This window comes from Apium graveolens, chromosome 9, assembly GCF_009905375.1.
Source record: "Apium graveolens cultivar Ventura chromosome 9, ASM990537v1, whole genome shotgun sequence".
Classification (NCBI taxonomy): Eukaryota; Viridiplantae; Streptophyta; class Magnoliopsida; order Apiales; family Apiaceae; genus Apium; species Apium graveolens.
In genome coordinates, this window is record NC_133655.1 from 112,852,358 (window position 1) to 112,867,301 (window position 14,944).

A 14,944-nucleotide genomic window follows, 5' to 3' on the forward strand; every position below is an offset into this window, starting at 1 on the left:
AACTAAGGTTTCTTGAGTGCATTAGACACTCTTAAACTACAAGTTTTTCTTCAAAATTTTTACACAAGACTCTCCTGACCTAAGGGCATCTCACAAGCTTGATGTGGCTCAAAGGCCTGGCTTGGGCCTTCTTGGGCCTAAGCTAAAAGTCCAAGGTTCCCCTATTTTTCTGGGCAGAAAATGCCTTGACTTGAATTAACTTGTGACACATGGTTCTAGCTCATATCCTATGAACTATGGTTGGAAAAACTTCTCTGACATACCCTCTAACTAAGGCCCAATTGGGCCTAATGAGGGCCTACCCATGACATGGCCAAATCTCCCTATTTCTAAGTTGCAACAAAACTGTCCCCTGCTGGACAGATTTTGTTATTCTACTTGTGCACCTAACCAAATGACATGCAAACCTCCAACCAACTCCTAAAACCTATTATATACTCCCCATACTAACTTCTGGTAGCTTGGGCCTCAAAGTGCACATCAATGACATGGTCAAAACTCACTCTAAACCTCAGGGTATTAAACTGATTTTTCTGCAGAAACTATAACTCTCATTTTTCCAAGGTTTTGACTTGACAACTCAACTAACAAAAACTCAATACTTAAACCAAGACTTATACATGGTAATCTACTGAACTAACTCCTTTATTCTCAAAATAACATTGGGTGAGATCATCCATGCCTAAAAACAACGACATGCAACTAAATATATAACATGCAACTCATGGAAAGCACATAACAAGATTTCGGCTAGGCATAAAGTTGTAAATGCTTGCAAAATCGACTTGCACCTAATACTTATCCTTAATAATTATGAAATATAACTCTTTTTAAGTATTAATAAGAAATTCATCATGGAAACAATCTATTTAAGCACATCTATTTCGAATTTTATAGATAACAACATGATTTCGAAAAGAATAGCATGCAAAACATGGTTGATCATCATTTTAATGTCTTAAAACTAGCATGCATGGCTAAACATAAATTTATAATGAGATTTCAGTAGCATGCAAAGGATTTTAAAGCATGATATCTCCATAAAACACTTAGTTAGCACATATATATAATATATCTCATAGAGAGCTCTTGAATTCACAAGAATCAAGAGTTTCTCCTTGGAGATCACATAAGAACTACACATGCATCCATGGAACTTCAACTTCCAAGTCACAAAATACTTGGAAAGTATGTAAAATAAATGTAGGTGAAAGAATTACACTAGGGAAGGTGAAGAATGAATTGAAAAATGGAAGGGGGGTGGGGAATTGGCCTTCGGCCGAGAGTAAGGTGGGAGGGGGGGAGAAGAGAGAAATTTTTGTGGTGTGTTGGAGTGTGAAATGATGAATGACTTCTCTCCACTTTGATTTGTTTGTTTTATGCTATTTGGTTGACAAGTAATGAGTGGAAGTGAGAACTTACAAAAATGTCCCTTGGCTAAAGTTAGGCCATTTTGCATGCAAGGCTAAGGTAGTAATTTGGTAATAATCAAATGAGTTAGTGGGGTTGAAAAAGTCTTATTTGCCCTTTGAGAGAATAGAAAGAGAGTTTGCATGCAAGGTTATTCATGTAATTTGATAATTATAACAAATAAAATTTATAAAGATTTATTTTTATAAAATAAAATACAAGTTCAAAAATTATAAAATTTATACCATAAAATAACTTGTATTTTTAGAGACTTTATAAAATCATTTTCAAAATTTGTGATCAAAATGCCTTTTAAAAGAAGATTTTTCCAAAGCTTAGAATATTCCTTATAAATCAAAAATAAAGAAATTAAATAAACTCTTGCTTTGAAAAATCATATACTACCCAAAGCAAATTTATAATGCAGAAATTTTCACTCACACAAACGTACAATCATTGAATATATTTTCATTTGACTTAATATTATACCAAATTCACAAATAATATTACATAAAATGCTGGTCGTAACATAATTGAAGTATGAAACATTTATGTAAGGTGTAATAGGCAGTTGGTAAGACACCCGCGAAGGAATCGCCTTAAAACTCGTAATGGTTAAATTATTAAAAATGGTGGAGCCGAGGGTACTCGAGTGACTTAAGTAAATCGTTAAGCGCGAAAGCGAACTTTAGGACTCTAAATGGTTAAAGTCTAGTTTCTTAAGCGACCGGGGTTTAATTCCGACTTATGTTGTTGTACATAGGTTATCGGACCCACTCTAAGCTTAAGTCTATCCGGGAGCGCTCAGGCAAGTTTTCTACCCGTTGTACTGTTGTTGTGATGTATACACTTGTATATGCATTATCTTGTAATAGATGCATGATGGTTATATTAGCAAATTCTGGCGATATATTGTAGCATGTGATATGGTACATATACATGCCTGTTTCGTATTCTTGCCATATATATCTGTTAGTTCAGTTGATAATACCTATGCTAGAGAATAGCGGTAATTTGCATATACCCTTAGTATAGGGACCCAAAGGTGAAAACATTTTCTAAAATCGGGAGTCGAGGATCCCGAGTAGATTTTATATATATATATATATATATATATATATATATATATATATATATATATATATATATATTTATATATATATGGTTATAGTTTTCAAAACTATTAATCGAATAAGGTTTATTCGATAGCTTTATTTTATTAATGAGTATTATCTTGAATATTCATTTGAGGATGTATGACTCCTTTATTTTATTTAATGAATATTATTTATAATATTCATTCGAGGTATTATGACTCCGCTTATTATTTATTAATATTCTTTATTTTATTAAAGAATAATGTTCGATAATCAAACTTATTTTTGATATTCAAATAAAGATATTACTTTCGTATAAGTATATCTTTGATTATTTACTATTCATTTCAAGTATAAGTTTTACAACATCTACTTCAATTATTTTTATAAAGATTATTCTTTATGGGAATATTATTTAAATAATAATATTCAGATATTTCTTTATATTGAGACTGATTTACTTTATTAAATCAGCATTATTCCAAACACTCTTTAAAGTGTTTTCAAGTCTTTAAAATGATTTTCAAAAGTGAGAGCGGATCCCAAAACTCATTTTTATATTTAAGATCTTCCTTTTAAAAAAAGGGATTTAAATACTCGCTCAAAACCCGAGGGATCCGGCTCTGTGGTGTATTTTATATTCGCAACAAGGTTGTTGTCTTGATAAAAGAGTTTTTGATTACTTACCCAACACTCGGGAAGTAAAATTCTTGGAACAAGTTAATCCATTAACAGGCATCGCCTGGGAAATATCGGTGAGTTTTCCTTTCCAACTAGATACGACTTCTTGGTGGAGTCGTATCAACAAGTTTCTACTTGGGGAAAGGGGGAACGAGCTTTACGTTTCAGAGTCATGGATTTCATCTGAACTAGGAGTGGCGTAAGTGGTCGAGTGGCGCCGGCCCAGCCTTATTATATTGGCCCAAATGGCCTGGAAGTTTCGCTAAGGCGGTCCATTCCTTAGGAGTTCAGTGTTCGGTTGACAAGTAAATCCGACAGGTTCTCCTCTACATGTAGAAAATGGTGGGGTTGCACTACTACGACTGATCATCGTAAGTGGTCTTTCTGGCGCGGCAAACTCCCGTAATGAGTTCATCATCCAATTGGATATTTCTGCAACACTACCCAGGGCACTTCGATAGAAAGGCTACGGTTGGGCGATTGTTGAGTGTTGGCAGGGTCAAGTTTTCAAAATGATGTTTGCATCAAATGAAGTATCTCATAACTTCATTTTATTTTGATGATATTTTAAAGGTTGAATCTATTCAAGTATTATCTTGTAGTCTCATCTATGTGATGAACTTTTGAACTAATTATAACTTGAACGGTGGTAGTTCAAGTAGTATTTGGAAAAGATATAAGTATATTGGAGTATCTTGTAACTTCATCTTTTAAACTTATATCTAGTAAATGATGATCTTATGCATGACAAAGATTTTCAGAAAAACGTTGAGACAAGGTTAGATATATGAGATCACCTTGCAACGGTATTTTTATACAGTTATACACTGGAACTCTGTGTGTATTATGCATGGAAGAGGACTTCCAATATTTTGAAAAGTATATATGTATATATATATATACTGAATAATTTGCGACTTCATCGCATTAAGATATCAACTTGGTTCATTTCTTTTGACCAAGACTTTCATGAGTACTATGAGAAGGCTCATGTATTGTTAATCATATTATATATTATTTTGGTGGGCTTGTTGCTCACCCTTGCTTTCTTCTTTCATCACACAACATCAGATAGATAAGATGAACAGGACCAAGCTCCCAATTCGCAAGCGGATAGGAAACGTTCCGCAGCTTTCTGGAAGCGTTGAGGCCGCTGTAGCTGAGGTAGAAATTACCAATAGGCTAAGTTTTCAACTAATGATGTACCAGACTTATGTATATTATGAGTTTTAATAATGGCAGAGAAATGTAAATTTATTTAGAAACCTGTTTAAGGTGTATTGGCTTGTAATTGTGGAATAAAACGACTTGTGATTATTTTTGGATGATCATCTCTGAGACTATAACTTGTGGTGTGTGTGTTTATTGTGGGGTCACAGTACAGAGTAGTTGATTAATTATTAAGATTGGGTGTTATTAAGGGAAATGGAACTCGTGATAACCCGGATCCCCGACCCCGGATTTGGGGTGTTACAGAAGTGGTATCAGAGCTAAGCGTTATAAACCTCAGAGATGATGTGACGTTAAGATAATAAGTTCACTAAGATAATAAGAACTCTTGCCAAGTTCATAGTCGGGCTACCTAACGTAGTACCGACAGTTAAAACCCTTATGGGAACCCTTATAAATGTAGCGATAGAAGCGTAGTTCGTTATCGTATATGGTAGCGGGACACCGAACCCTGAGGTTGAGGAGCAACAACGCGATGATGTTTTATTACTTATTGGAGATCAGATTATGGATCCGATAGAGCGTCCTAATGCAGGACCGGATGATATTGATATTGAGGATGTAACGGTTGAGGATGTTGTCCTAGAAGGGACAGTTGCTGAGGAGGATCCCATGGAGGATCCGGACAAGAATGAATAAAGGACCATTGAGGAATTGATAACCATGGTTAGGGAAACTACCAGAGGTAGGATTGGCCGATCACTACCGGAGGTTCGTTCAAGTTTGTAAAGATAGTAGCCCCTTTAACGCGGCTTACTCGTAAGACTGAAAAGTTCGAATGGACAGAGAAATGCGAGAACAACTTTTAAGAACCGGAGCAAAGGTTGGTGACGTTCCCTATGTTGGCGTTGCCGGATGGAAAATGAGATTTTGTGAAGTGTAGTGACGCTTCGCATAAGGAATTAGGGTGCTTCTTATACAGCACAACAAGGTAATCGCGTACGTGTCAAGACAATTAAGGGAATATAAAATTCGATATCCCCACCCATGAGCTTGGGCTCGTGGCAATAGTTTTGCCCTAAATATTGGAGGCACTACTTGTATGGAGAGAAGTGCGAGATTCACAAACCATAGGAGCTCTAGTACATTTTTACGTAGAAAGAGCTCAACATACGCCAGAGGAGGCGGTTAGAGCTAATCAAGAATTATGATTGGGAGATTCTGTATCATTCGGGGAAAGCCAATATGGTGGCTGATGCCCTTAGTAAAAAGGAGAGACTCAAGATGATAATGTCTTTTGGAGAGTTTATAAGAGATTTTGAGAAAATGGAAATAGAAGTAAAGGTAACCGGAGCTGGTACCGAAAAGATGTTTGAGATTGCAATACAGACCGAATTATCGGAAGAGAACATATTGTGCCAGAAAAAGTGATGAATGAAGGCAGAGAGCCAACAATTAGATAAAAGATTAATACCGAGAAAGATGATAAGGGAATAATGAGGCATTCCTATAGAAATTGGGTTCCAAATGTTCAAGAGCCTAAAGATGAAATCTTAGATGAAAGCTAGTTTGAAGAATAAGAGTTAGAGCAAACCCTGAACGTGATAGTCAGGGAGGTCGCCATCAAGATAGAAGGAACCCATAACATGATGAAGTGAAAAATGAGGATTTAAATTATGTAAGATGACCCCAATTATGGGGAGTAGGAAGAAATATTTAGACTGAGGAAACAGAAGTCGAGTAAGGAAAGGAGACCCGAGACGGTACTCCTATACGAAAATTTATGGACCTTTCTAGACAGAACTTAGACTATTATCTCCAACCACCAACTTGAGGAAACAATGCGGTAGGAAATTCTTTCATGACCTTTAAGTCGCTAAGCTCTCAGAGTTCCAAGGAACAGGTTGACCCAGTCGAGGCAAGAGCCTAGCTAAAGGAAATATAGGAATCATTTGAGATTCTAAATGATCGATGAACCACAAAAGACTGTTTTTGTCACTTACCCTCCTAAGAGAGAGACCACCCGTTGGTGAAAGACCAAGGAAGGCACGGAGCAAGTGATTATAATAAACTGATTTAAGTTCAGTCAATTGTTTTCGGGAAAGTAATTCCCAAAGATAAGGAGATAGTGTAAAAGCTTTGGAGCTAGAACAAAAGCGGATAAGTATGATAAATTGTGAATCTAAGTTGTAAAAGTTGTCAAGATTCGTTCTAAGGGCACGAATCCAGAATGACGGGATGTTTGAAATCAATGCTTATGTTGTGTTGGTTTATGAAATAATGATAAGAGAAAGGAAAATAAAAAGAAATTGAAGTGGAAAGGAATATAACGGCAATAGAGTTTGAGGAATGATAAGGGAGTTGGGTATGAGGAAACCCTAAAGACTCGTAGCAATAGAAATAGAAAAGTATGTAATCGTCAGGATGAGGGTGATTCACCATGAGTAAAATTGATGGTTGAGGGCATAAGAGATATATATATATATATTTTATCCCCTGTGAGTTGGGAGGATTCGAGGAAACCTTGAGGTAATTCGAAGGATAAATAATGAGACGCGGATAGACTGAGGAGACAAGGAAGTAAGAAATTAGGAAAATTGGATGAAGGAAGTGACCTTCAAGAATATGAAGTGTAAGACCGGTGGCTTGATACCCAGAAAGGGAGACGCCAGGTATGAGAGATATCCCAACATTGAGATGACTGTTGAGATAAACAACAAAAGTAAATAAGGAATTATTAAGAAGAGGTTCACGTTGAACACGACCAATATCTTCCAGAACATCCTTGTTATCGTTACCAAACTAGGCAAGAAAAGCGGATAACCGATTGTTATCTTTTGGAGGCCATATCGATTAACCTCATTTTGAATATAGATGTTATTGTGAAATTAGACATATACTATCGAGGTGGGAATGATGGAATAAGACATCCTTATCAGGGATATATGACTTGATTTATCCATGGAAGGATGCATGTACCTTTTTAAAGGTGGAATTAAGGATAGAACATCGGTAACTTAAAACGAATCCTAGGGGAATGTCTAAAGGTTGGCATTTCACCCTTAATAGGGATAGTATGAGTTTTGACAGTATGAATTGGAAAAGATTAAGGTAATAACGACCTTTAAGTATCAGTGAAGAAATTTTTTTTTTCAGAAACATATAGATAATGGTTCTAGTATTAGTAAAGGGTATTTTGATATGCCCTGTGCCTAGGGTGTACCTGATAAAGGATTTAAGGATAACCTTAAAAGTTTTACAAGGAGAAAGGTAAAATTCAAAATTCTCAAGAATAGAAATGTTGATAAAGGAAATATGACATAATTATAGTGATGCCAAGTGAGGCACGTGTTAAACCACGAGAAAGTATGGATCGAACCAGTAATGGTCGAAATTGTTCAGGGCAATTAGGACTTAAGATAAAAGATGTTCTAAGTATGATTGAGAGTCAGTCATGACAGTGATTAACCTCTAAAGACTGAGGTAATAACTTATGGAAAAATTGTGATATTTTTTTTACTCACCAGATTTTAAGGAAAACATCTTCACATAAGCAGTGATTGAAATGAGGTAGAAAATTTATTTGGAGGTGGTTAAAATGACATTGACTGTAAGGAAATTTTACTATCAGGAAAGGCCAAAGAGGTGGCCGACACTTTAAAGGTAAGAGGATAATTATAGGCGCTTGTGCCAAGGGAATACGGTGATGATGGTTAAAGCTATGCAGATTGTATTATGGTTTGGAAGACTGACACTCCTTCTGATGACTGTGCAATACCCAACCGTAATAGTAGTTGGTAAAGGTTTAATTCGTGTAATCGCCATGAGCGGGCTATCTATCTCAGAAGGTACTATCTTGAGAATAATCCAGGACCATATTTCAAAAAGGACTAAACGAACCTTGAGTTAAGTCTTCTATTTAAGGCATACGATTAAGAATGGTATTCACCTGCTATCGTTGCTTTGACTGAAACTCTTCTGCAATTTTATCTGCTTCATGTCATGTAAGTACGTCAAGTTCAGGAGTGTTCTTCATGAATCATGAACGGTGATCATGTTACCTCCTTAGAAGAATTAGATACGACATATATGGACTCCGTAGGGTTAGATATTAAGATTTCATGGAAAGTGAATTACGACAGTAGGTCAGTGGTGGACCATAGTAATGCAGCAATGATTCTGCGAGTAATGAGTCGATTACAACCATGAGAGTTGTATTGGAATGAATGTTGAGATTGAGTACCACTAATCGGGTCGTGGTGGTGTATAAGTTATCATTGATAGACTAATTAAGTAGATTATCTACCTATTGAATATTTATTCCTTCTTATCAATAGAGAGTCATATTACTATACGAGGAAGGTTGTGATGCAAGCATAGAATTCTAGTAACGATGATGTCTAGAATGAGATCCCAGATTCGATTTTCAATGTCGAGGGAGTTTCAAAGGTGATTATGTATAAGCTCAAGGAAGAGCATGGGTCCATAGAATGATGGACGGAATAGCAAAAATATTTAAGCATGTGAAATACGATGCTATAATACTTGATGTTGATATAAATACATATATGTTTTGTTCTCCTATGACAAACCTCTATAGTTCAGAGGTAGATTCCAAGCCAGATATTTTATGGCAATATTTTTTCATATATACAATTCTCTTCAGTTCGTTCTTTTCTCTTTTTTTCATTTCATGTAAGCTGGGAAGAACAACCCTTCCAGAAGGGGAGGTATTGTCGAATGACTATCTATCTGTGTGATAGAAGCCTAGTAGGATACCATCTATTGTTTAATTGTTGGTCAAGTACTAAAGGCTGGCCACCTTCTGTACTAACTATGCGATATAACAAGTGTTCATGATCATAGTGATCTCTCAACAAATTCATTTACTTCTATATGATTGATCAAACTTTGGGAAATAGAAACAGCTGAAAAAGGAGTAATAAAGTTGTGGTAGTATTCGGAATGGAAACACATTCGTGAAACTAAGGTTGACGTGGTTATTAAAAGGTTATAGAACGCTAACGAGCAAAAGTATAACCAGTATAATATTAGGAACGAAAGGTAGTAGCGATTACGAACTGGAAAAGAATGGGTATTGAGACGTCAAAGCTATAGTGCTAGAAGCTGTGATAAAATTCCATGCAATAGACTTGAAAGAATTTGGAATGATCACTTAACGCAGATTGAGTTATCTTACGACAATTGATCATATGTCATTATCGAGATATCGCCTTATGAGATCCTTGAGGGAAGACAATGTCGATCTCCCTTATGTTAGGATGAAGTTGTAGAGCGCAAGATACTCGGACCAGGAGTGGTCCAAAGGACCAAGGATTTAATAGATTTAATCAGAGTGTAACACCCCCAGATCCGGGGTCGGGGATCCGGGTCGTCACGAGTTCCATTTCCCTTAATAACACCCAATCTTAATAATTACTCAACTACTCTGTACTGTGACCCCACAATAAACATACACACCACACGTTATAGTCTCAGAGATGAACATCCAAAAATAACCACAAGTCATTTTATTCCATAATTATCTGCCAATACACCTTAAAAGGTTTTCTGAATAAATTTACATTTCTTTGTCATTATTACAATTCATAAATATAAATAAATCTGGTCCATCAAAAGTTGAAAGCCTAGCCTATTGGTAGTTCCTACCTCAGCTACGGCGGCATCAATGCTTCTAGAAAACTGCGGAACGTCTCCTAATCGCTTGCGAATCGGGAGCTTGGTTCTGTTCATCTTTTCTATCTGTTGTTGTGTGATGAAAGAAGAAAGCAAGGGTGAGCAGCAAGCCCACCAAAATAATATGTATAATGATTAATAGTATATGAGTCTACTCATAATACTCATGAAAATCTTGGTCAAAAGAAATGAACCAAGTTTGATATCTTAATGCGATGAAGTCGCAAAATATTCAGTATATATACATATATACTTTTCAAAATAATGGAAGTCCTCTTCCATGCATAATATACACAAAGTCCCATTGTATAACTGTATAAAAAAAATCGTTGCAAGGTGATCTCATATATCTAACATTGTCTCAACGTTTTTCTGAAAATCTTTGTCATTCATAAGACAATTATTAATTAGATATAAGTTTAAAAGATGAAGTTACCAAATACTTCGCTACACTTATATCATTCCCAAATACTACTTGAACTACCACCGTTCAAGTTATAATCAATTTCAAAAGTTCATCCCACTGATGAGACCACAAGATAAGACTTGAATAGATTCAATCTTTGAAATATTATTGAATGAAAAAGTTATGAGATACTTTATTTAGTCCCGATATATATATCCACATATATATATCCCTTTAAACATTTCCTGGAATCTCTATTATGCAAAGTATGAACAGAGTTTGAAACATCCAATGAATTTTGGAAAGGAAAAGAATTTTGGCATAAACCCGATATCTCGCTGATCAGGCAAAGATACCAATAAGTAACCTTTTCTACTGTAGATGGATGAATTCCTCACCGGTCATCACCCTGGCCGCATTAGGACCTCGCGCTAGACCGTACCCCGGCCCCTCACGCGTTGATGGACTGCCACCCAGCCACTTACACAATAATAGACCGTACCCCGGCCTGTCGCTTATGCCGACTCAATGAGATGGGCTTACTTCCCGAACGTTGGGCAAGTAATCAATTCATTTACCAAATCTGCAACCTCGTTGCGAATATAAAATACACCACAGAGCCGGATTCCCCAGGTTTTGAGCGAGTATTTAAATCCCCTTAAAAGGAAGATCTTAAATATAAAAAAAAAGTTTTGGGATCCGCTCTGACTTTTAAAAATCATTTTGAAGACTCGAAAACACTTTAAAGAGTGTTTGGAGTAAGGCTGATTTAATGAAGTAAATCAGTCCCCAGAATATTTAGAAAATGACTGAATATTATTATTTAATATAATATTCCCATAAAGAATAATCTTTATAAAAATAATTGAAGTAGAAGTATTAAAACTTATACTTGAAATAACATTAAATAACCAAAGATATACTTATATGAAAGTATTATCTTTATTTGAATAATCGAAAATAAGTTTGATTATTGAACATTATTCTTTAATAAAATAAAGAATATATCTCAGCAAATAATCGGAGTCATAGATCCTCAAATGAATATTCAATAATATTCAATAAATAATATAAACTGAGTCATAAGCCCTCGAATGAATATTCACATATTATTCAATAAATAATATAAAAGGAGTCATAAGTCCTCGAATGAATATTCAAATATTATTCAATAAATAATATAAAAGGAGTCATAAGTCCTCGAATGAATATTCAAATATTATTCAATAAATAATATAAAAGGAGTCATAAGTCCTCGAATGAATATTCAAATAATATTCAATAAATAATATAAAGATGAAGTAATCGTATAAACCTTATTCGATTAATAGTTTGGAAAACTATAACCATATATATATATAAATATATATATGTATATATATATCCATATCCATATAAAATCTACTCGGGATCCTCGACTCCCGGTTTTAGAAAATATTTTCACCTTTGGGTCCCTATACTAAGGGTATATGCAAGATACCGCTATCCTCTAGCATAGGTATTATGCAACTATAAGCATTGAAATCAACAGATAGATAATCAGATTACGAAACAGACATGCATATATACCATATTAGCATACTCCAATATATTACAAAATTTGCTAATAACAATCATGCAATATCACAAGATAATGCATATACATATATTTACATCACAACAACAGTATAACGGGTAGAAAACTTGCCTGAGCGACTGGGGGTTACGAATGGCTCGGGACGAGTCTGGTAACCTATAAACAACAAGTAAGTTGGAATTAAACCAAAGTCACTTGTAAATCTATACTTTAACTAACTTAGACTCTAACGCTTGTTTTGCGCTAACTGATTCGCTTAAGTCACTCGGGTACCCTCGGCTCCACCATTTTTAATAATTTAACCTTTACGAGTTTTAAAGCGATTCCTTCTCGAGTGACTTACCAATTTCCTAAAACACTTACCATAAATGTTTCATGCATTAATTAACCCTTTTTGGTCTTTAACCTACATTTCAAAGTAAGGCGAGGGGAAAAGTTTCGTTCGCGAAATGCCGTTACTTGAAACGGTCGTTTCTCCTAAACCGTAAATCGGAATCGAACGAACTACATATCAAAACGAAGCTCGTAACATGAGCTATCTAAACATGGCAGTGGTCACAATCTAGCAGGGGGTTCTCGGGTCCTAATGCTATACACAAAAACAGTCCAAAGAAAATCGGACGTTACGACGGCTATGTTTACGCGATTTCCAAATTTTAACCCATTCACAAACAACCCAATCAACCTCAAATCCAACATACAACCAACCTCCATCCTTATCACATCATAACCACCCCAACCAATTCAATTTAATCTTTCATACTTATGCTTAAACTTAACTTTAATCATTCTTAAGTTCTTTTAAATCAAAACTACAATAATTACCATTCCATTCACTACCATACCAAATCTCAAACTCTAAATCATAACAACAAGATACAATATCAAACCACTACTCAAAATCATCCTATAATATATAGGAATCTAGGGTTAGGAGATGGTATACCTTCCTTGAAGTGGTGGGTGGAGCTAGGAAGCCTTAAGAAGCTTGGAGAAGTTTTAAGAAAGCTTGGATCTTCAAGAAAACAAGACAAACTTCAAGTTAAAAATCTTGAAAACACTATTCATTGTCTTCTTCATTGATTAAATGAAGAAGTTTGAGAAAGAATTAATGGCTTAAACTCATGATATAGCCATAACTAAGCATGAAGATGATTAGGGAATTTTCTTACCAATTTAGGAAGCTTTGATCTTTGATTTTGAAAAATCTATGCCTTGAAAATGCTAAAAAGCCGAGAGCAAGATGAACTCATGCCTTGGTTGTTTTTGATTTTTTGATGAAATGATTTTTCTAGCTTGGTTGGCTTGGTTTTTTTGTATTTGATTTAGCAAATTACTACCTTGCCCTTGAATTTGTGTGGTTCTTATTCAACCACACCTCCTTCCTTCCCATGTCATGCTTACCTCATCCTCATGATGTCATCCTTCCTTCCTTGTCTTCTTTCTATTGGTTGGATGACATCATTCCCATTAATCCCTTTGATTAACTTCCTAATCGTTTGCCTAATGACCGCTGATCTGTTATACGGTTCGCTTAACTTTCGTTCTCGTTTATCGTTTGAAGGATCATACCCGGGATCTTATTACTTAGGTTCCCTTAACCTTTCTCAATATATTATATTCCTTTTATGATCCTCTCCTATAATCCTTTAATTTAAATCCTTTTTATCCTGTTACCTTATACTCAATTCTCTCCGTATCTAGTGGATTTCCGGGAAAAATCAAAGTGTTCGGATTTGGATTCTGACGATCTTTACATACACTTATATTCCATATAAAGTACTAATAAAATCTCAGAATATCCATATCAGAACCCCTACATAGTGTGGCATGAAAAGTTTTCTCGTTCAGCAAAAACACTATTCATAAGGGTTTCAAAATTTCTCAAAAATTGGGGTTATTACAGTCTCCCCTCCTTAAAAGGATTCCGTCCCGGAATCAGATAGAAATAAATAGGGATACTTTCTTAGTATTGCATTTTCTAACTCTCAAGTCAATTTTCCCACATTGTGGTTCTACCATCAAACTCTGACTAGTTTGATAACCCTTCCCCTAAGCACTTGTCCCTTTTCGATCTATAACCCTTTCTGGTTGCTCCCTATAGGGTATGCCTGGTCGCATGCCTATGCGCTCATATGCTATCTTCCCAATATGTCTTAATATATCCAAGGGTCCAACAAATTGTAGACTTAGCTTTCCTTTCTTTCCGAACCTCATCAATCCTTTCCATGGGATACCTATAACATTACTAGGTCCCCTATTTCATACCCTTTATCCTTTCGTGTCAAATCAACATACTTATCATGTCCATCTTGGGCTACTACCAGCCGTCCTCTGATTAGATCTATCATATCCTTGGTCCTTTGGACTACTGCGGGTCCGAGCACCTTGCGCTCTACAACTTCATCCTAACATAAGGGAGATCGACATTGTCTTCCCTCAAGGATTTCATAAGGCGATATCTCAATACTGACATATGATCTATTGTCGTAAGAAAACTCAATCCGTGTTAAGTGATCATTCTAATTTCTTTCAAGTCTATTGCACAGACTCTCATTATAGCTTTTAACATTAAAGCTTTTGCTTCTCAATACCCATTCTTTTCCAGTTCGTAATCGCTATCACCTTCCGTTCCTAATATTATACTGGTTATACTTTTGCTCGTTAGCGTTCTATAACCTTTTAATAACCACGTCAACCTTAGTATCACGAATGTGTTCCCATTCCGCATACTACCACCACTTTATTACTCCTTTTTCAGTTGTTTCTATTTTCCGGAATTTGATCAATCAAATAGAAGTAAAGGAATTTGTTGAGAGATCACTATGATCACGAACACTTGTCCTATTGCATAGTTAGTACAGAAGGTGGCCAGCCTTTAGTACTTGACAAGCAATTAAACAATAG